The sequence below is a fragment of the Heterodontus francisci genome, chromosome 8 (assembly GCF_036365525.1).
Source record: "Heterodontus francisci isolate sHetFra1 chromosome 8, sHetFra1.hap1, whole genome shotgun sequence".
Taxonomy (NCBI): Eukaryota; Metazoa; Chordata; class Chondrichthyes; order Heterodontiformes; family Heterodontidae; genus Heterodontus; species Heterodontus francisci.
The window spans coordinates 45,211,600-45,232,205 of NC_090378.1; the positions used below are offsets into that span (position 1 = coordinate 45,211,600).

Genomic DNA, 20,606 nt, shown 5'->3' on the forward strand with positions numbered 1-20,606 from the left:
ATAATAAAATAACTCAAAGTATTTGTTACCATTCCTCAGTGTGTGATTGGTAGGTTTGTGGGAACATAGGAACAGTAGGCCATTCAGCCCATCGAGCCTGCTCTGCCGTTCAATACAATTATAGCTGATCATCCACTTCAATGCCTTTTTCCCACATTATCCCCAAATCCCTTTATGTTTATTTTTTATTTATTTATTCATTCATGGGATGTGGGCGACGCTGGCCAGGCCAGCATTTATTGCCCATCCCTAATTGCCCTTGAGAAGGTGGTGGTGAGCTGCCTTCTTGAACCGCTGCAGTCCATTTGGGGTAGGTATACCCACAGTGCAGTTCGGAAGGGAGTTCCAAGATTTTGACCCAGCGACAGTGAAGGAACGGCGATATAGTTCCAAGTCAGGATGGTGTGTGACTTGGACGGGAACTTGCAGGTGGTGGTGTTCCCAAGTATTTGCTGCCCTTGTCCTTCTAGTTGGTAGAGGTCGCGGGTTTGGAAGGTGCTGTCTAAGGAGCCTTGGTGCATTGCTGCAGTGCATCTTGCAGATGGTACACACTGCTGCCACTGTGCGTCAGTGGTGGAGGGAGTGAATGTTTGTAGATGGGGTGCCAATCAAGCGGGCTGCTTTGTCCTGGATGGTGTCGAGCTTCTTGAGTGTTGTTGGAGCTGCATCCATCCAGGCAAGTGGAGAGTATTCCATCACATTCCTGATTTGTGCCTTGTAGATGGTGGACAGGCTTTGGGGAGTCAGGAGGTGAGTTACTCGCCTCAGGATTCCTAGCCTCTGACCTGCTCTTGTAGCCACGGTATTTATATGGCTACTCCAGTTCAGTTTCTGGTCAATGGTAGCCCCTAGGATGTTGATAGTGGAGTATTCAGCGATGGTAATGCTGTTGAATGTCAAGGGGAGATGGTTAGATTCTCTCTTGTTGGAGATGGTCATTGTCAGGCACTTGTGTGACACGAATGTTACTTGCCACTTATCAGCCCAAGCCTGGATATTGTCCAGGTCTTGCTGCATTTCTACATGGACTGCTTCAGTATCTGAGGAGTCACGAATGGTGCTGAACATTGTGCAATCATCAGCGAACATCCCCACTTCTGACCTTATGATTGAAGGAAGGTCATTGATGAAGCAGCTGAAGATGGTTGGGCCTAGGACACTACCCTGAGGAACTCCTGCAGTGATGTCCTGGAGCTGAGATGATTGACCTCCAACAACCACAACCATCTTCCTTTGCGCTAGGTATGACCCCAACCATTGGAGTGTTTTCCCCGATTCCCATTGACCTCAGTTTTGCTAGGGCTCCTTGATGCCATACTCGGTCAAATGCTGCCTTGATGTCAAGGGCAGTCACTCTCACCTCACCTCTTGAGTTCAGCTCTTTTGTCCATGTTTGAACCAAGGCTGTAATGAGGTCAGGAGCTGAGTGGCCCTGGCGGAACCCAAACTGAGCGTCACTGAGCAGGTTATTGCTAAGCAAGTGCCGCTTGATGGCACTGTTGATGAGACTTTCCATCCCTGATGGGGCAGTAATTGGCCGGGTTGGACTTGTCCTGCTTTTTGTGTACAGGACATACCTGGGCAATTTTCCACATTGCAGGGTAGATGCCAGTGTTGTAGCTGTACTGGAACAGCTTGGCTAGCGGCGCAGCAAGTTCTGGAGCACAAGTCTTCAGTACTATTGCCGGAATATTGTCAGGGCCCATAGCTTTTGCAGTATCCAGCGTCTTCAGTCGTTTCTTGATATCACACGGAGTGAATCAAATTGGCTGAAGTCTGGCATCTGTGATGCTGGGGACTTCAGGAGGAGGCCAAGATGGATCATCAACTCGGCACTTCTGGCTGAAGATTGTTACAAATGCTTCAGCCGTATCTTTCGCACTGATGTGCTGGGCTCCCCCATCATTGAGGATGGGTTTATTTGTGGAGCCACCTCCTTCAGTTAGTTGTTTAATTGTCCACCACCATTCACGGCTGGATGTGGCAGGACTGAAGAGCTTCGATCTGATCCTTTGGTTATGGGATCGCTTAGCTCTGTCTATCGCATGCTGCTTATGCAGTTTGGCATGCAAGTAGTCCTGGGTTATAGCTTCACCAGGTTGACACCTCATTTTGAGGTATACCTGGTGCTGCTCCAGGCATGCCCTCCTGCACTCTTCATTGAACCAGGGTTGGTCTCCTGGCTTGATGGTAATGGTAGAGTGCGGGATATGCTGGGCCATGAGGTTACAGATTGTGGTTGAGTACAATTCTACTGCTGCTGATGGCCCACAGCGCCTCATGGATGCCCAGTTTTGCATTGCCTGATCTGTTTGAAATCTATCCCATTTAGTACGGTGATAGTGCCACACAACACGATGGACGGTATCCTCAATGTGAAGGCGGGACTTTGTCTCCACAAGTACTGTGTGGTGGTCACCCCTACCAATACTGTTGTGGACAGAAGCATCTGTGGCAGGCAGATTGGTGGGGACGAGGTCAAGTATGTTTTCCCCTCGTGTTGGTTCCCCCACCACCTGCTGCAGACCCAGTCTAGCAGATATGTCCTTTAGGACTCGGCCAGCTCGGTCAGTAGTGGTGCTACCAAGCCACTCTTGGTGATGGACATTGAAGTCCCCTACGCCAAGTACATTTTGTGCCCTTGCCACACTCAGTGCTTCCTCCAAGTGGTGTTCAACATGGAGTAGTACTGAGTCATCAGCTGAGGGAGGGCGATAGGTGGTAATCAGTAGGAGGTTACCTTGTCCATGTTTGACCTGATGCCATGAGACTTCATGGGGTCCAGAGTCGATGTTGAAGACTCCCAGGGAAACTCCCTCCCTACTGTATACCACTGTGCCACCACCTCTGGTGGGTCTGTCCTGCCGGTGGGACAGGACATACCCAGGGATGGTGATGGCAATGTCTGGGACATTGTCTGCAAGGTATGATTCTGTGAGTATGACTATGTCAGGATGTTGCTTGACTAGTCTGTGGGACAGTTCTCCCAACTTTGGCACAAGCTCCCAGATGTTAGTAAGGAGGACTTTGCAGTGTCGACAGGGCTGCGTTTGCCGTTGTTGTTTCCGGTGCCTAGGTCGATGCCGGGTGGTCCGTCCGGTTTCATTCCTTTTTATTGACTTCGTAGCGGTTATATACAACTGAGTGGCTTGCTAGGCCATTTCAGAGGGCATGTAAGAGTCAACCACATTGCTGTGGGTCTGGAGTCACATGTCGGCCAGACCAGGTAAGGACAGAAGATTTCCTTCCCTAAAGGACATTAGTGAACCAGATGGGGTTTTTACAACAATCGACAATGGTTTCATGGCCATCATTAGACTGGCTTTTAATTGCAGATTTATTAATTAAATTCAAATTCCACCTTCTGCTGTGGTGGGATTCAAACCCATGTCCCCAGAGAAATACCCTGGGTCTCTGGGTTACTAGTCCAGTGACAATACCACTACGCCACCGCCTCCCCTAACATGTCATTGGTATTTAGAAATCTGTCAATCTTTGCTTTAAACATGCTCAATGACTAAGCTTCCACAGCCATCTGGAGTAGAGAACTCCAAAGATTCACAACTCTCTGAGTAAAGAAATTTCTCTTCATCTCGGTCCTAAGTGGCTTCCCCATTATTTTGAAATTTTGTCCCCGGTTCTAGATTCCCCAAACAGGGGAAACATGTTTCATGTATCTACCCTGTCTTTCCCTTTAAGTATTTTGTCGGTTTCAATGAGATCATCTCTCATCCTCTGAAACCCTAGAGAATGTCGGCCCAGTTTCCCCAATCTCTCTTCATAGGACGGTCCCACCATCCCGGGAACAAGTCTGGTGAACCATTGTTGCACTCCCTCTATGGCAATAATATCCTTCCCTAAGGTGCGGTCTAACCAAAGCTCAATACAATTGAAGCAAGACTTTGCTACTTCTGTACTCAAATCCTCCTGCGATAAAGGCTAACATACCATTAGATGGATACAGAACTGGCTCGGTCATAGAAGACAGAGGGTATCAGTGGATGGGTGTTTTTCTGAATGGAGGGATGTGACTAGTGGTGTTCTGCAGGGATCAGTGCTGGGACCTTTGCTCTTTGTAGTATATATAAATGATTTGGAGGAAAATGTAGCTGGTCTGATTAGTAAGTTTGCGGACAACACAAAGGTTGGTGGAGTTGCGGATAATGATGAGGATTGTCAGAGGATACAGCAGGATATAGATCGGTTGGAGACTTGGGCGGAGAAATGGCAGATGGAGTTTAATCCGGACAAATGTGAGGTAATGCATTTTGGAAGGTCTAATGCAGGTGGGAGGTATACAGTAAATGGCAGAACCCTTAGGAGTATTGACAGGCAGAGAGATCTGGGCGTACAGGTCCACAGGTCACTGAAAGTGGCAACGCAGGTGGATAAGGTAGTCAAGGAGGCATGCTTGCCTTCATCGGTCGGGGCATAGAGTATAAAAATTGGCAAGTCATGTTGCAGCTGTACAGAACCTTAGTTAGGCCACACTTAGAATATTGCGTGCAATTCTGGTTGCCACACTACCAGAAGGACGTGGAGGCTTTGGAGAGGGTACAGAGGAGGTTTACCAGGATGTTGCGTGGTCTGGAGGGCATTAGCTATGAGGAGAGTTGGGAAAAACTCGGATTGTTTTCACTGGAATGACGGAGGTGGAGGGGCGACATGGTAGATTTTTACAAAGTTATGAGCGGCATGGACAGAGTGGATAGTCAGAAGCTTTTTCCCAGGGTGAAAGAGTCAGTTACTAAAGGACATAGGTAAGGTGCGAGGGGCAAAGTTTAGAGGGGATGTGCGAGGCAAGTTTTTTTACACAGAGGGTGGTGAGTGCCTGGAACTTGCTGCCAGGGGAGGTAGTGGAAGCAGATACGATAGCGACGTTTAAGAGACATCTTGACAAATACATGAATAGGAAGGGAATAGAGGGATATGGGCCCCGGAAGTGCAGAAGGTGTTAGTTTAGGCAGACATCAAGATCGGCGCAGGTTTGGAGGGCCGAATGGCCTGTTCTTGTGCTGTACTCTTCTTTGTTGTTTGTAATTGCTTACTGCTCCTGCACGCTAGCTTTCAGTAACTTAATGACGAGGACACCCAGGTCCCTTTGTACATCTACACTTTCTAATCTCTTACAATTTAAGAAATACTCTGCACATCTATTCTTCCGACCAAAGTAGATACCTCACATTTTTCCACATTAGAACATCTGCCATGTTCTTAACCACTTAGTCTTAGTCTTGCCAAATCCCCTTGAAGCCACTTTGCATCTTCCTCACAACACACATTCCCACCTAGTTTTGTGTCATCCCTGAACTTGGAAATATTACATTTGGTCCCCAAATCCAAATCATTGATATATATTGTGAACATCTCGTTACAGCCTGTCAATGCGAGAATGACCCGTTTACTCCTACTCTCTGTTTTCTGCCTGTTAACCTATCCTTAATCCATGCCAGTATATTACCTCCTATCCCATGTGCATTAATTTTACTAACCAACCTCCTGTGGGGGACTTTATCAAAAGCCTTCTGAAAATCCAAGCATACTGCGTCCACGACGCCCCTTTATCAATTCTGTTAGTAACATCCTCAAAAAACTCCCAATAGGTTCGTCAAACATGATTTTCCATTCATAAATCCATGTTGACTATGCTCAATCAGATTATTATCCAAATGTCCATTTATCATATTCTTTATAATAGATTCTAGCATTTTCCCTACTACTGATGTAAGGCTAATAGGTCTGTAATTCCCTGTTTTCTCTCTTCCTCCCTTCTTAAATAGTGGGGTGACATTTGCTACCTTCCAATCTGCAGGAACTGCTCCAGAATCTATAGAACTTTGGAAGATGATCACCAATTCATTCACCATCTCCATAGCTTCCTCTTTCAACACTCTGGGCTGTAGAATATCAGGTCCCGGGAACTTATCAACCTTCAGCCCCATTAGTTTCTCCAATACAACCTTCTTACTAATACTAATTTCCTTCAATTCCTCATTCCCCTAATCCCTTGGATCCCTAATTCTGTGAGATTTCTTGTATCTTCCTCAGTGAAGACAGACACAAAGTAATTATTTAGCTTCTTTGCCATTTCTCTATTTCCCACTATCAATTCTCTTGACTCTGCCTGTAATTAGTTTAGTTTAGAGATACAGCACTGAAACAGGCCCTTCGGCCCACCGAGTCTGTGCCGACCATCAACCACCCATTTTATACTAATCCTACACTAATTCCATATTCCTATCACATCCCCACCTGTCCCTATATTTCCCTACCACCTACCTATACTAGGGGCAATTTATAATGGCCAATTTACCTACCAACCTGCAAGTTTTTTGGCTTGTGGGAGGAAACCGGAGCACCCGGAGAAAACCCACGCAGACACAGGGAGAACTTGCAAACTCCACACAGGCAGTACCCAGAATTGAACCCGGGTCGCTGGAGCTGTGAGGCTGCGGTGCTAACCACTGCACCACTGTGCCGCCCTCAATTGACCCACATATGTCTGAGCCAAACACTTCCTTTTTACATACTTGTAGAAGCTTTTACGATCCATTTTTATGTTTTTTGCTAGTTTACAGTCATATTCTATGCTCTTTTTTTTATTAGTTTCTTGGTCCTCCTTTGCTGTATTCTAAAATCCTCCCAATCCTCAGGTTTACTACTATTTCTGGCAACTTTATAGGCCTTTTCTTTTAATCTTATACAATCCTTAACTTCCCTTGTTAGCCACATTTGACTGCCTTTTCTTTTGGGGCTTTTGCGCCTTGATGGAATGTATAATTGCTGTAAACTATGTAATATTTCTTTAAAGACTATCCACTGCCTATGTACTGTCATACTTTTCAATGTATTTTCCCAATTCACCTCAGCCAATTTGACCTGCATATTTTCTTCATTTCCTTTGTTCAAATTTAACACCCTGGCTTCAGATTGAACTACCTCTCTTTCAAACATAATGTAAAATTCTATCATATTATGGTCACTCATCCCTAAAGGTTCTTTTACAACAAGATTAATTTAACCCTTTCTCATTACACAATGCTATATCTAAAATAGCCTGTGCTCTAGAAAACCATCGCTAACACACTCCAGAAACTCATCCTCCACAGCATTAGTGTTCATTAGGTTTACCCAGTCTATGCGCAGATTGAAGTCATCCATAATTACTTTATTCCCATGCTACATGCTTCTCTAATCTCCAGATTAATACCATGCCCTGCACTACCACAACTGTTTGATGGCCTATAAACAAGTCTTACCAATGTTTGCTGCCCCTTGCTGTTCCTTAGCTCCACCCAAACAGATTCCATATTTTGCTCTTCCAATCTGAGATCCTCCTAATGTACTGATCCCATCCCTTATTATCAGCGCAACAGCACATCCTTTTCCTTTTTGCCTGTCCATCCTAAATGTTGCATATCCTTGAATATTCAGTTCCCAGTCTTGGTCACCCTGTAGCTATGTTTCCGTAATGGCAATTAGATCATACCCATTTACCTCTATTTGGGTCTTTAAATCATTTACTTTGTTGCAAATGTTGCATGCATCAAGGTAGAGTGCCCTTAACCTTGTCTTCATGACATTATTTTGCATTCTAAATTTAGCTGATGCTTGCCTTTGTTTCGCCTGCCTTCTAATGTCGCTTGCTACTACATCCAGTTACCAGCTTTACTTCCTTCCAATTTGAGGTACACCTCAGGTTCACATCCCCTTCACAAGCTGGTTTAAACCCTCCCCAACAGCACTAGCAAATCTCCCTGCAAGGATATTAGTTCCGGTCCTATTAAGGTGCAGCCTGTCTATCTTGTACAGGACCCACCTGCCCCAGAACTAGTCCCAATGCCTCAAAAATCTGATGTCCTCCCTCCTACACCAATTCTCCAGCCACGTGTTCAATCAATCAATCCTCCTTATTCCTATACTTAATAGTACGTGGCACTGGGAGTAATCCTGAGATTACTGCTCTTGAGCTCCTGCTTTTTAATTTCCTTCCTAAGGCCCTAAAATCTGCTTTCAGGACCTCTCCCTCTTCCTACCTATGTGGACCATACTTCTGCCTGTTCACCAACACCCAGAAGGATGTCCTGCAGCCGCTCTGTGACATCCTTGACCCTGACACCAGGGAGACAACACACCATCCTGGAGTCACATTTACTGTTGCAGAAATGCCTGTCTGATCCCGACTATCAAATCCCTTATCACTAATGCTCTTCCACTCTTCTTCTGCCGCTCTTGTGCAGCTGAGCCACCAGTGTTACCACGGACTTTGCTCTGGCTGTATTCCCGAGGTACCAAATATCTAAAATGGAAAACCGATTAGCAAGCAAGATAGACTCAGGGGACTCCTGCACTGCCTGCCTGGTTCTCTTGGACTGCCTTGTGGTCACCTATTCCCTCTCTGCCTGCATGCTCCTAACCTGTGATGTGGCCACCTCTTTAAATATGCTATCCACGTAGTCCTCCGTCTCACTCTGAAGAAACAAATAACATAATATGGTGGCAGCAGTACTTTTTTGAAGAACACAATATAGTGTCAGCTGCATGTTTTGAAGACCACGTTGCAGAAACAAAGTCAAATCGCAACAGTGAAGATCGGAATCATGGTGATTCACTTCAGTGCAGAGATCACGGAGTGGAGCCAGTCTGAAGATTGGGAGAAGCCAGAGAAAAAGCAATTGGAACAACATGAGCAGTCTGCTACAGAAGCAGAAGCAACACAGTGAGGCATCATGAGGTAGATGAACCCTTGAGGTTTGGTGTTCAAAAAAACAGAGTACCTGACTGGGAGGATAACCCGACCAGTGCTGAAAGTCCTCATCAGGGAACTCCTCTTTGCTGATGATGCTGCATTAACATCCCACACAGAAGAGTGTTTGCAGAGACTCATCGACAGGATTGCGGCTGCCTACAACGAATTTAGCCTAACCATCAGCCTCAAGAAAACGAACATCATGGGACAGGACGGCACAATTGCTGCATCCATCAATATCGGCGACCACGCTCTGAAAGTGGTTCAAGAGTTCACCTACCTAGTCTCAACTATCACCAGTAACCTGTCTCTCGATGCAGAAATCAACAAGCGCATGGGAAAGGCGTCCGCTGCTATGTCCAGACTGGCCAAGAGGGTGTGGGAAAATGGCACACTAACACGGAACACAAAAGTCCAAGTGTATCAAGCCTGTGTCCTCAGTACCTTGCTCTATGGCAGCGAGGCCTGGACAACATATGTCAGCCAAGAGTGACGTCTCAACTCATTCCATCTTCGCTGCCTCCGGAGAATCCTTGGCACCAGGTGGAAGGATTCTCCAATGCAGAATTCCTTGAGGCGGCCAACATCCCCAGCATATACACCCTACTGAGCCAGTGGCACTTGAGATGGCTTGGCCATGTGAGCCGCAGGATCCCCAAGGACACATTGTACAGCGAGCTCGTCACTGGTATCAGACCCACCGGCCGTCCATGTCTCCGCTTTAAAGATGTCTGCAAACGTGACATGAGATCCTGTGACATTGACCACAAGTCGTGGGAGTCAGTTGCCAGTGATCGCCAGAGCTGACGGACAGCCATAAAGGCGGGGCTAAAGTATGGCGAGTTGAAAAGACTTAGTTGGCAGGAAAAAAGACAGAAGTGCAAGGAGACAGCCAACTGTGTAACAGCCCCGACAACCAATTTTATCTGCAGCGCCTGTGGAAGAGTCTGTCAGTCTAGAATTGGCCTTTATAGCCACTCCAGGTGCTGCTCCACAAACCACTGACCATCTCTAGGCGCTTAGCCATTGTCTCCTGAGACAAGGAGGAGGGGATGGAGGAGGAGAAGTGGGGGGGGGGCTTGGTGGTGGTGGGAGAAGAGGAGGAGGAGGAGGAGGAAGAGGAGGAGGAGGAGGAGGAGGACAGTAAGAATATTAAGTTGGTTCAGGCTCGGGCTGAGAAGGTTGGTTTAGAATCGGGCTGAAAGGTTATGAAGCCATTGGGGCATTGTGATGCGGTTCCTGCCAAAAACAGCTTTGTGGGCAGAGCCAAAAAACAAAGCACAGGATACAGGCTACAGCGCCACAGATCTACAGCGATAGAGAGCCCAGGGCTGGGTGTGGCGAAGACTCAAGTTTCAGGCATAGAAGTTCCACAGTACTGTTTAGTATTTCCACAGTAAACCAGAAGGATCCTTGAGAAGCAAGCAGCATCGGAACGATGACTACTAAAATTCCTGTCATGAAGTGGAAGGCCATAGATTTCCTTTCCGAGTTTAAACTGCTTTGCCAGAGAATGGATTTATGTTTCTTGGATTTATCTGTCACTGAACCTGACCGACAGTCAGTGAAGATTAAAATAGCCATTGGAAATGACGGACTCCATCAAATCAATACATCAAGTCTATCCGATGAGGATCAAAAGACCGGCAAAGCTCTGGAATACACTGGAAGATCAACTCCATGTAAAGCATGAAGCTATTGTGGCAGGTAGGCAATGCTTGCAAGTATTGGGTGTGGCTACGACTATTGGCGAAGTGGCCAAGACACCCAAACAGAATAAATCCTGTGGGAACTGCAATCTCCTACACTAACCATGGAAATGTCTAGCTTATCAAGACCACTGAAAGGCGTGTGGCTTGAAAGGGAATTGTGTACGGCAGTGCAGGAAATCTGGCTGTGACAGTGTGGTCAGAGGATACAATAAGCCACAGTCAAATAAAAAGTGTGCAGCGTACTGGCAGCAGCAAGGTGGGTGCCAGAAGTCAATGCAAGCACAGACACATACATGAGTTTGGTAACAGGACAGACCAGATGGAATATGCCACAAGGAAAGCTCTTTATTTTGAAAGCGAGCAGTCTTTCCACACCGTTAATGTGGCAGAATGTGTGGCTGTGATGACACAGCCACAGGCTTTTGCTACAATTAACATTATATGCCCGAATAAGAATGGCAAACACACACTCAAAGCAAGATAGACACCACAGCTAGTGCCAACATTCTGCCATTAAGAATCTTAAAAGACATGTATCTTGACTGATGAGAATCAATAGTACAGTCTACGATAGCCAGATTGATAATGGGTCACCAATTCATTGTATCTGTACACTGACATTAAAATGCAGCTATGGCAAGTCTGCATGGCTTTACGACCGAGGTGGGAGGAGTGCACTGTTTTTTCTAGTTCCACTTCTCCACAGGTCACAACATATATTTAAATGAGTACCCAGTTACCGATATGGTCAACCAGAAACTCTATTCTTTATCCCAGAATAAAATACACCAACCAGGTTTCTTTAATAAACAACAAAATTAGCAGTTTATTATAAAACCAAACATAAACAGTAATGAAGAAAAGCATTAACACACAGATTGAAATATGCAAGTTCCCTTTTTACCTTAACCCCTCTCTCTCGCTTACACACATATACCAGTTCACCAAAAAATTTAGATTTTTTTTCTTTAGAACTCTGTTACTAAGAAAAAGACAAAAAAGAATAATTTGGCCAAATGTTAATTCTTGAAGAAAAAAAAAAGATATGGAAAGATGTCAGTTATTCCTTTTTGGTTTGGCGTCCCAAATATGCATAGACAGCTGTCACTGGGATCTTTCTAGAATAGTTCTTTTCAGACGATGTTGGAGATCAGTTTGGCCGGCTTTCCAGGAGGAATGCAGCATCAGTTTCTCTATTTCTTACACTTGCTTCCAAGAGCTTCTCACAGAGATGGAAAAGCTGGCAGGCTTATCAAAGAGATGGAAAAGGGTGCTGACAGTGACTGCTCTCCTGGATGGTTTTCTCCAACTGCCTTCAAAACCATTCACACTCCAACACTGTCCAAAGTGAAACCAAAAACAGTATCTCAAGAGCCAAGCCTATAAATCTTGACCCCTCACTTCTCTGTAAACATCTCCCCCAAGTCAAAAGGCCTGTACTGGGTATTTATCTGAAGACAGGGGACTTCCACTAAGGGTTGTTTACAAACCAAGTAAAGTACATGAGTCCTCAAAAAAAACTTTAAAAGTATAGAAGAACCATCATAACAATCGTCATCGCAAATTTTCTACTTGGTAGATACAAATGGTCTGGCAGTAGCAAGATTACTGGCATGTAGCAAGCTCAATATTGTGACCATACATGAAATCAACAATGCTCCATTAGTGGAAGAAATTGTTAATAGTGACCTTATCGAGTCAGTCCATGACTTACAGCTGAAGTACCCAGACAGGTTCGATGCTGTGGGGAGTTTCAAAGGTGATGCTGTTTTACATTTAAGAGAAGATGCAATGCCTTCAATTGACCCACCTAGGAAGTGCACTGTACATATCCAGGAAAATCTGAAGACTGAATTAGATGATATGAAATGAAATGGCATTATTCAGAGTGTGCAACCGCACACTGACTTCTGTAGTTCTATCACCAGTGTACTGAAGAACGATGGTACAATTCAGGTGTGTTTGGACCCAAGACGGTTGAATCGTGCACTTAAGAGGTGTTATGACCGACCGCTCAAGTCAAAGCCCCCAATCACAATATACAATTCTGATTGTGGTGGGAGAAACGCACTGTTGATTCAGTCCCGTCCCTCCACAAATTGCCTAACATACCGTTTTAAACTTTCCAAATTAAAGAAAAACCCAGCCAAATCCATGTGTTGATGGAAACAGCAAGAAAAGATCATAGAGTTGTACATCAAAGAAACAGGCCCTTCGACCCATTGTGTCTGTGCCAGCCATCAAGCACCTAACTATTCTAGTCCCATTTTCCAGCACTTGGCTCATAGCCTTGTATGCTATGGCATTTCAAGTGCTCATCTAAATACTTCTTAAATGTTGTGAGGGTTTCTGCCTCAAGGTGGTCTTGTTTTTAACAGCAAGGAGTGTGAAATAAATGTAAGCCATATCAACTTCTTTGGTTCGATTTACTCTAGCACTGGGATATGTCCTGACCAAGCAAAATAGAAGACATACAATCTATGCCTGCACCTCAAGACTGAGAAAATTTGTAACGATGTCTAGGGTTATTCAAGTTCTTATCACCCTCTGTACGCAACTTTGCTGACAGAGCATCGTCATTGAGAGAACTTCTAAGAAAAGGTATTCCTGTTTGTGTGGCAAGAGAACCACCCACACGTATTTGAAACACTTAAGCAGTCAATGTCAGAGAAGACAAGTCTTCTTCAATACTACAACTCAAGAAAGGAATAAGTCTTGGAAGTTGATGCATCACAGAAAACGCTAGGAACTTCCTTTTGCAGGAAGGAAAACTGATAGCATTTGTTTCAAAGAGTCTCTCACCAATGCAATCCAATTACTCGAACATAGAGTGCAAGACTTGCTCGAGTGTTTAGCATTATGGGGTTCCACACATACCTTTTTGGTAAGCAGTTCATTGTGGAAACGGACCACAAACCATTAGAGATGATATGGCTTAAACCTCTGACAAGTGCGCCACCTCGATTACTAAGGTTACTAGTCAAAATCCAAGGGTATGACTGTGAAGTTCATTATAAACCAGGGAACAGGATGGTTACATTGGACACATGGAGCTGATTGCCAAATCCGAAGAAATAGCAGATATTTAATGAGACCTACAAGTTGACAGTATGGATATAGAGGTTGAAGACATGCTTAATGTTGACTTGATGAGCTTTGGACAGCACAAGTGCAACCAGCTTTGAGAAGAAACAGCCAAAGATCTACTGCTGAAGGCATCGTGGTGAGTTATTGTTGATAGTTGGCCTGATAAGATACAGAAGGTTCAAGACAACCTACGATCCTTTTGGCTGTATATGGCAGAGTTAGGTATCTCAAGAGGAGTAATATTTAAAGGAAGACAGGTGCTGATTCCTGAATCTCTTTGTCAGGATATATTGTCGCAATTGAACCGGGGCCACATGGGCATCCAGCAAATGAGATGCCAGACACAGGGAATCTGTGTACTGGACTGGGATTAACTGTGATATTGAGAGAGCCGTGAAGATATGTGAGGCATACCAAGCGCATCAGCCAAACTAGCACAAGAAAGCACTACACCTTCATGAAGTCCCATCGCGTCCCTGGTCAAGGATTGCAACATATCTGTTCACCATTCAAGGTGATACTTTTCTCTTAATCGCAGATTACTTTTCAAAATTCTCAATCATCAGTTGAGGGATACATCGAGCATATCTGTAGCAAATATGATGATCGCTATATTTAGGGTACACCGGAGGAGATTGTATCAGATAATGGTTTACAATATACAGGCAAACCACCTCAGGATGTGTGCGCCAAGTGGGACAAAAACCATATAATAGCCTCTCCACATTATACTAGATCCAACAATCTTGCCGAGAGAATGGTTTGTACAGTTAAATCACTTATTGTTAAGTGCAGGGTAACAAAATTTCCAGGTTGCTATGTTGCAACCATTGGTTTACGGGCAACACCATTAGATATGGGAATATGGTCACCAGTTGAAATCATGTTCGGGAGGCAGATCAGAACGACACTTCCCAGTCATCATTTGTTCAAGTTTGCACCAGTGCAAGAAAGAGTATTGGAGAAGCAGGAGAAGATGAAGTCTACACATGATCAACATGCAGGTGTGGTATTTCCTAGTTTACATGTGGAACAAAAGTTAGAGTTATTCACCCAACAGAAGGAACCTGGTTCCCTGCAGAGGTATCTAAGGTTTGCAACAATCCAAGATCATATGAAGTCACAACACCTAATGGGGCGACACTGAGAAGGAACAAATGTCAACTAAGGGAATTGTCCAAGTGCATCTTATCCAACATTCCAATTGCAGCGAGAACACATTTGCAGGTGAGGTCTGAGAGTGAAATTGTGGAAGACCACTGTGAAGACAACCAGCAGAACTCTAATGTGCTGGATACCCATATGTCGACATTGACGAGTCAAGAACACCATAGTGATGATTATAGATCTTAAATGAGTTTAAAATCAGTAAACTACCTATACACTTTAGGAACTCTTAAATGATGGCTGCAAGTCCAACTTTTATGTAAATAATGCTGACAGCAATCCTGTTATGAGATTCATTCTTATTTTGCAATGTTCTACTTAAGTAAAAAGGGGTTGTTGTGATATTGCTTTAAGTGAATATGTAAATAGTGACTGTGCATCACTGCAGGAAGTAATGTCATACAGCATGTGACTTGCAGTAGGAGTTGTGTTGATCCCTAGTAAGGTGTGCATATAGAGCTCTCCTGTAACATGTATATAGTATTGTGAATCTTCAATAATAAAAGAACCCAAAGTATCTGTTATGATTCATCATTGTGTGATTGGTAAGTTTATGTGAAGGAAGGAGTAACACAACAAGTATTAACTTAGAAATCCCTTCACTGTATTTGTTATTTTGAAAATTTTCAAATTATAATTCACTCTGTTTCTCAAAATGACAAAGATCAGATTTCAGGTCAGAAATTAGAGAGATCTTCCTCGGGAATGGAGGGTACTTCCCAATGGAAATTTGGAGAGCAAGTCAATTACAACCATTTCCACGTTGGCTGAAAAGGTATAAATCAGCATTGGCAGAGGACAGGGTGTCACATGTGTCCTGGCCAGAGTTTAGTGCAAGGTCAAGGGACTAAAAAAGGTAAAAGAAAATGGAGGCATGTTGATTATTTATCAAACTTTAAACTCAGAAATAATGAAGACTTGTTATATCACATTTATAGAGTATTGCAGTCATGCTATCTAGTTTGCCCTATGCAAAGTCAACTGAGCAACAAACTGGTTGGATTGTTCATCAAATAACACCTTAACCTAAATAACCTAAAATCACCTCACATAACCTTAAGGGTTTCCTCTCTCTACTGTCATTATTCAGTTCATAAATAAGTACATCGAGTTAATTCACTCTTGAGAAACATATCACAGAGTTACAGAGTCATAGAGTTGTACAGCATAGAAACAGGCCCTTTGGCCCACCACGTCCATGCCAACCATAATGCCTATCTATACTAATCCCACCTGCCTGCATTAATTCCATATCCCTCTATGCCTTGCTCATTCAAGTACCTGTCCAGATGCCTCTTAAATGTTGCTACTGTTCCTGCCTCCACCACCTCCTCAGGCAGCTCACTCCAGATACCCACTATTCTTTTTTGAAAAAATTACCCCTTTGATCCCCTTGGAACCTCCTCCCTCTCACCTTAAATCTATGCCCTCTAGTTTTAGTCACCCCTAGCATGGGAAACAGACTCTGGCTATCTACCCTATCTATGCCTCTCATAATTTTATATACCTCTATCATGTCCCCTCTCAGCCTCCTTCGCTCCAGGGAAAACAGACCCAGCCTATCTAATCTCTCTTTATAACTCAAGCCCTCCAGACCAGGCAACATCCTTGTGAATCTTTTCTGCACTCTCTCTAGCTTAATCACATCTTTCTTGTAGTGCGGCGACCAGAACTGCACACAGTACTCCAAGTGCGGCCTAACCAACGTTATGTACAACTGTAACATGACGTCCCAACTCTTGTACTCAATGCCTCGGCTGATGAAGGCAAGCATGCCATATGCCTTCTTCACCACCCTGTCTACCTGTGTTGCCACTTTCAGGGAACTATGTACTTCACCCCAAGGTCTCTCTGCTCAACAACACTCCCCAGGGCCCTGCCATTCACTGTATATGTCCTGCCCTGGTTTAACTTCCCAAAATGCATCACTTCACACTTGTCTGCATTGAATTCCATTTGCCACTTCCTTGCCCACTTTTCCAGTTGATCTATATCCTGTTGTAACCTTAGACAACCTTCTTCACTGTCCGCTATACCACCAATTTTGGTGTCATCTGCAAACTTACTAATCATGCCCCCTACATTCACATCCAAGTCATTAATATATATGACAAACAACGGAGGGCCTAGTACCGATCCCTGCAGCACACCACTGGTCATCGGCCTCCAATCTGAAAAACAACCCTCCACTACCACCCTCTGCCTCCTATCACCAAGCCAATTCTGTATCCAATTTGCTAGCTCACCCTGGATCCCATGTGTTCGAACCTTCTGGACCAGCCTACCATGTGGGACCTTGTCAAAGGCCTTGCTAAAGTCAATATAGACAACGTCTATCGCCCTGTCCTCATCAATCCTCTTGGTCACCTCCTCGAAAAACTCAATCAAATTCATAAGACATGATTTCCCATGCACAAAGCCACGCTGACTATCCCTAATCAGACCATGTCTTTCCAGATGCATATAAATCCTGTCTCTCAGAATCCCTTCCAATAACTTTCCCACCACTGATGTAAGGCTCACCGGCCTGTAGTTCCCTGGCTTATCCCTGCTGCCCTTCTAGAAATAAAGGCACAACATTAGCCATCCCTCCAGTCTTCCAGTACCTCACCTGTGGCTAACGATGATACAGAAATCTCTGCCAGGGCCCCAGCAATCTCCTCCCTTGCTTCCCATAGCATCCTAGGGTACACCTGGTCAAGCCCTGGGGATTTATCCACCTTAATACACTTCAAAACCTCCAACACATTCTCCTTTGTAATGTTGATATACTCCAGGATATCGCTGTTCCCTCCCTTGAACTCACTAACTTCCATGACCTTCTCCACGGTAAATACGGACGAGAAATATTCATTTAAGACCTCGCCCATTTCCCGTGGCTCCACACATAGCTTGCCACACTGATCCTTAAGGGGACCTACTCTCTCCCTAGCTACCCTTTTACTCTTACATGGTTCTATTAAAAGGCATGAAAAGTTGAGGGAAGGGCTTTTTGAAGTGTACTCCATTGTTGATTTAAAAATTATATAATAAAAATACACAGAGAAGTCTTTAAAAAATGGGGGAAATGTTTGTTACCCCAGCAGATTGATTTCCTTCCCACTGAGAGGGAGGAACTGCCTGCATCATGAGTGCCTCCATTCATTGTAATTGGGACCATGACTTCAGACCTGTCTGGGAGCCAATCTACAGCTGCTTGATTTCAGAAAAATAAACTATCAGCTTGGTACGCTGTCAAGCAGGCATGTGGAAGGAAATCACCCCGGCACAGAGGAATCTTGGAACACGAGTTGACAATTTAGCCCCTCGGGCCTTCTTTTTATGTATTCATGGATTGTGAGCGTCGCTGGTAAGGCTAGCATTTGTTGCCCATCCTTAACTGCCCTTGAGAATGTGGTGGTGAGCCACCTTCATGAACTGCTGCAGTCCATCTGGTGTAGGTACAATTAGGAAGGGAGTTCCAGGTTTTTGATCCAGTGACAGTGAAGCAATGGCAATATATTTCCAAGTCAGGATGGTGTGTGACTTCGAGGGAAACTTGCAGGTGGTGTTCCCTTGCATCTGCTGCCCTTGTTCTGCTGGGTGGTAGAGGTCATGGGTTTGGAAGATGCTTTCAAAGGAGCCTTGGTGAGTTGCTACAGTGCATCTTGTAGATGGTACATACTGCAGTCACGGTGCACCTATGATGAAGGGAGTGAATGTTTAAGTTGACGGATGGGGTGTCAATCAAGTGGGCTGCTTTTTATTGGATGGTGTCAATGTTCTTGAGCGTTGTTGGAGCTGCACTAATCCAGAAAGTGGGGAGTATTCCATCAAATTCTAGACTTGCACCTTGTAGATGGTGGACAAAATTTGGGAGTCAGGAGGTGAGATAATTGTTGCAGAATTCCCAGCATCTAACCTGTTCTTATCGGCACAGTATTTACATGCTGGTTCAGTTTTTAGTCAACAGTGGCCAGCAAGATATTGATGGTGAGGAATTCAGCGATGGTAATCACAGAATTGTTACAATGCAGAAGGAGGCATTCGGCCCATCATGTCCGCACTGGCTCTCAAAGAGCAACTCCCTCAACAATACTATTGAATGTCAGGGGAGATGGTCATTGCCTGGTACCTGTGTGGCACAAATGTTACATCCACTTATCAGTCCAAGCCTGGATGTTATTCAGGTCTTGCTGCATGTAGGCACGGACTTCTTCATTTTCTGAGGAATTGCAAATGGAACTGAACACTCTGCAATCATCAGCAAACATCCCCACTTCTGACCTTATGGTGGAAGGAGGTTCAGTGTTGAAGCAGCTGAAGATGCTCGAGCTTAGAACACTGCTGAGGATCTCCTGCAGTGATGTCATTCGGCTGAGATGGTGGCCCTCCCACAGCAACAACGATCTTCCCTTGTGCTGGGTATGACTCCAACCAGTGGAAAGCTCCCCCCCAATTCCCATTGACTCCAGTTTTGCTAGGACTCCTTGATGCCACACTTGGTCAAATGCTGCCTTGATGTCAAGGGCAGACACTCTCACCTCACCTCTGGAATTCAGCTTTTTGTCCATGTTTGGAGCCGAGTGGCCCTGGCAGAACCCAAGCTGAGCATCCATGAGCAGATTATTGCTGAGTAAGTGCCGCCTGATAGCACTGATGACACCTTCCATCACTTTGCTGATGATTGAGAGTTAATTGATGGGGCTGTAATTGTCTGGATTGGATTTGTCCTGCTTTTTGTGGACAGTACATACCTGGGCAATTTTCCACATTGTCAGGCAGATGCCAGTGTTGCAGATGTACTGGAACAGCTTGACTAGGGGCGCGGTTCAATCTGGAGCACAAGTCTTCAGCACTATAGCTGGGATATTGTCAGGGCCCATAGCCTTGCTATATCCAATACATTCAACCATTTCTTGGTATCATGTGGAGTGATTCAGACTGGCTGGAGTCTGGCATCTGTGATGATGGGGCCCTCAGGCGGAGGTGGAGATGGATCATCCACTCAGCATTTCTGGCTGAAGATTGTTGCAAATGCTTCAGTCTTGTCTTTTGCACTGACTTTCTGGGCTCTGTCATCATTCAGGATGGGGATGTTCTTTCAGCCTCCTCTTCCCATTCAATGTTCAATTGTCCACCACCATTCATGACTGGATGTGGCAGGATTACAGAGCTTTGACCTGTTCTTTTAGTTGTGGGATTGTTTAGCTCTGTCTATAGCATGCTGCCTCCGCCCTTTAGCATGCATGTAGTCCTTGTGGCATCTCATTTTTAGGTAAGCCTGGTGCTGCTCCTGGCATGCCCTTCTACACTCCTCATTGAACCGGGGCTGGTCCCCTGGCTTGATGGTAATGATAGAGTGAGAGATTTGCTGGGCAGTGAGGTTAGAGATTGTGGTTGAATACAAATCTGCTGCTGCTGATGGCCCACAGTGCCTCATGGATGTCCAGTTTTGAGCTCCTAGATCTGTTCTGAATCTATCCCATCAAGCACGGTGGTAGTGCCAGACAAGACAATGGAACGTGGCCTCGGTGTGAAGATGGGACTTCATTTCGACAAGGACTGTGTGGTGGCCACTCCTACCAATACTGTCATGGACAGATGCATCTGCGCCAGGTAGACAGATGAGGACAAGGCCAAGTCAGCTTTTCTCTCGTGTTGGTTCTCTCATCACCTGTTGCAAGCCCAGTCTGGCAGATATGTCCTTCAGGATTCAATCACTTCGATCAGTAGTGGTGCTACCAAGCCACTCTTGGTGCTGGACATTGAAGTCCTCACCAAGAGTACATTCTGTGCCCTATCTGCCCTCAGTTTTCTTCCAAGTGGTGTTCAACATGAAGGAGCACTGATTCATCAGCTGAAAGACAGCGGTACGTGTTAATCATCAGGAAGTTTCCCTGTCTATATTT

The 20,606-nt window shown here is 44.9% G+C and overlaps 1 protein-coding gene across 6 annotated transcripts in view; it reads right to left on the minus strand.

Annotated features, from left to right (window-relative positions):
* ccdc17 (coiled-coil domain containing 17) overlaps positions 1 to 20,606 on the minus strand; it is a 161,110-nt gene that overhangs the window by 45,753 nt on the left and 94,751 nt on the right. The gene's annotated exons all lie outside the window — the stretch shown is intronic.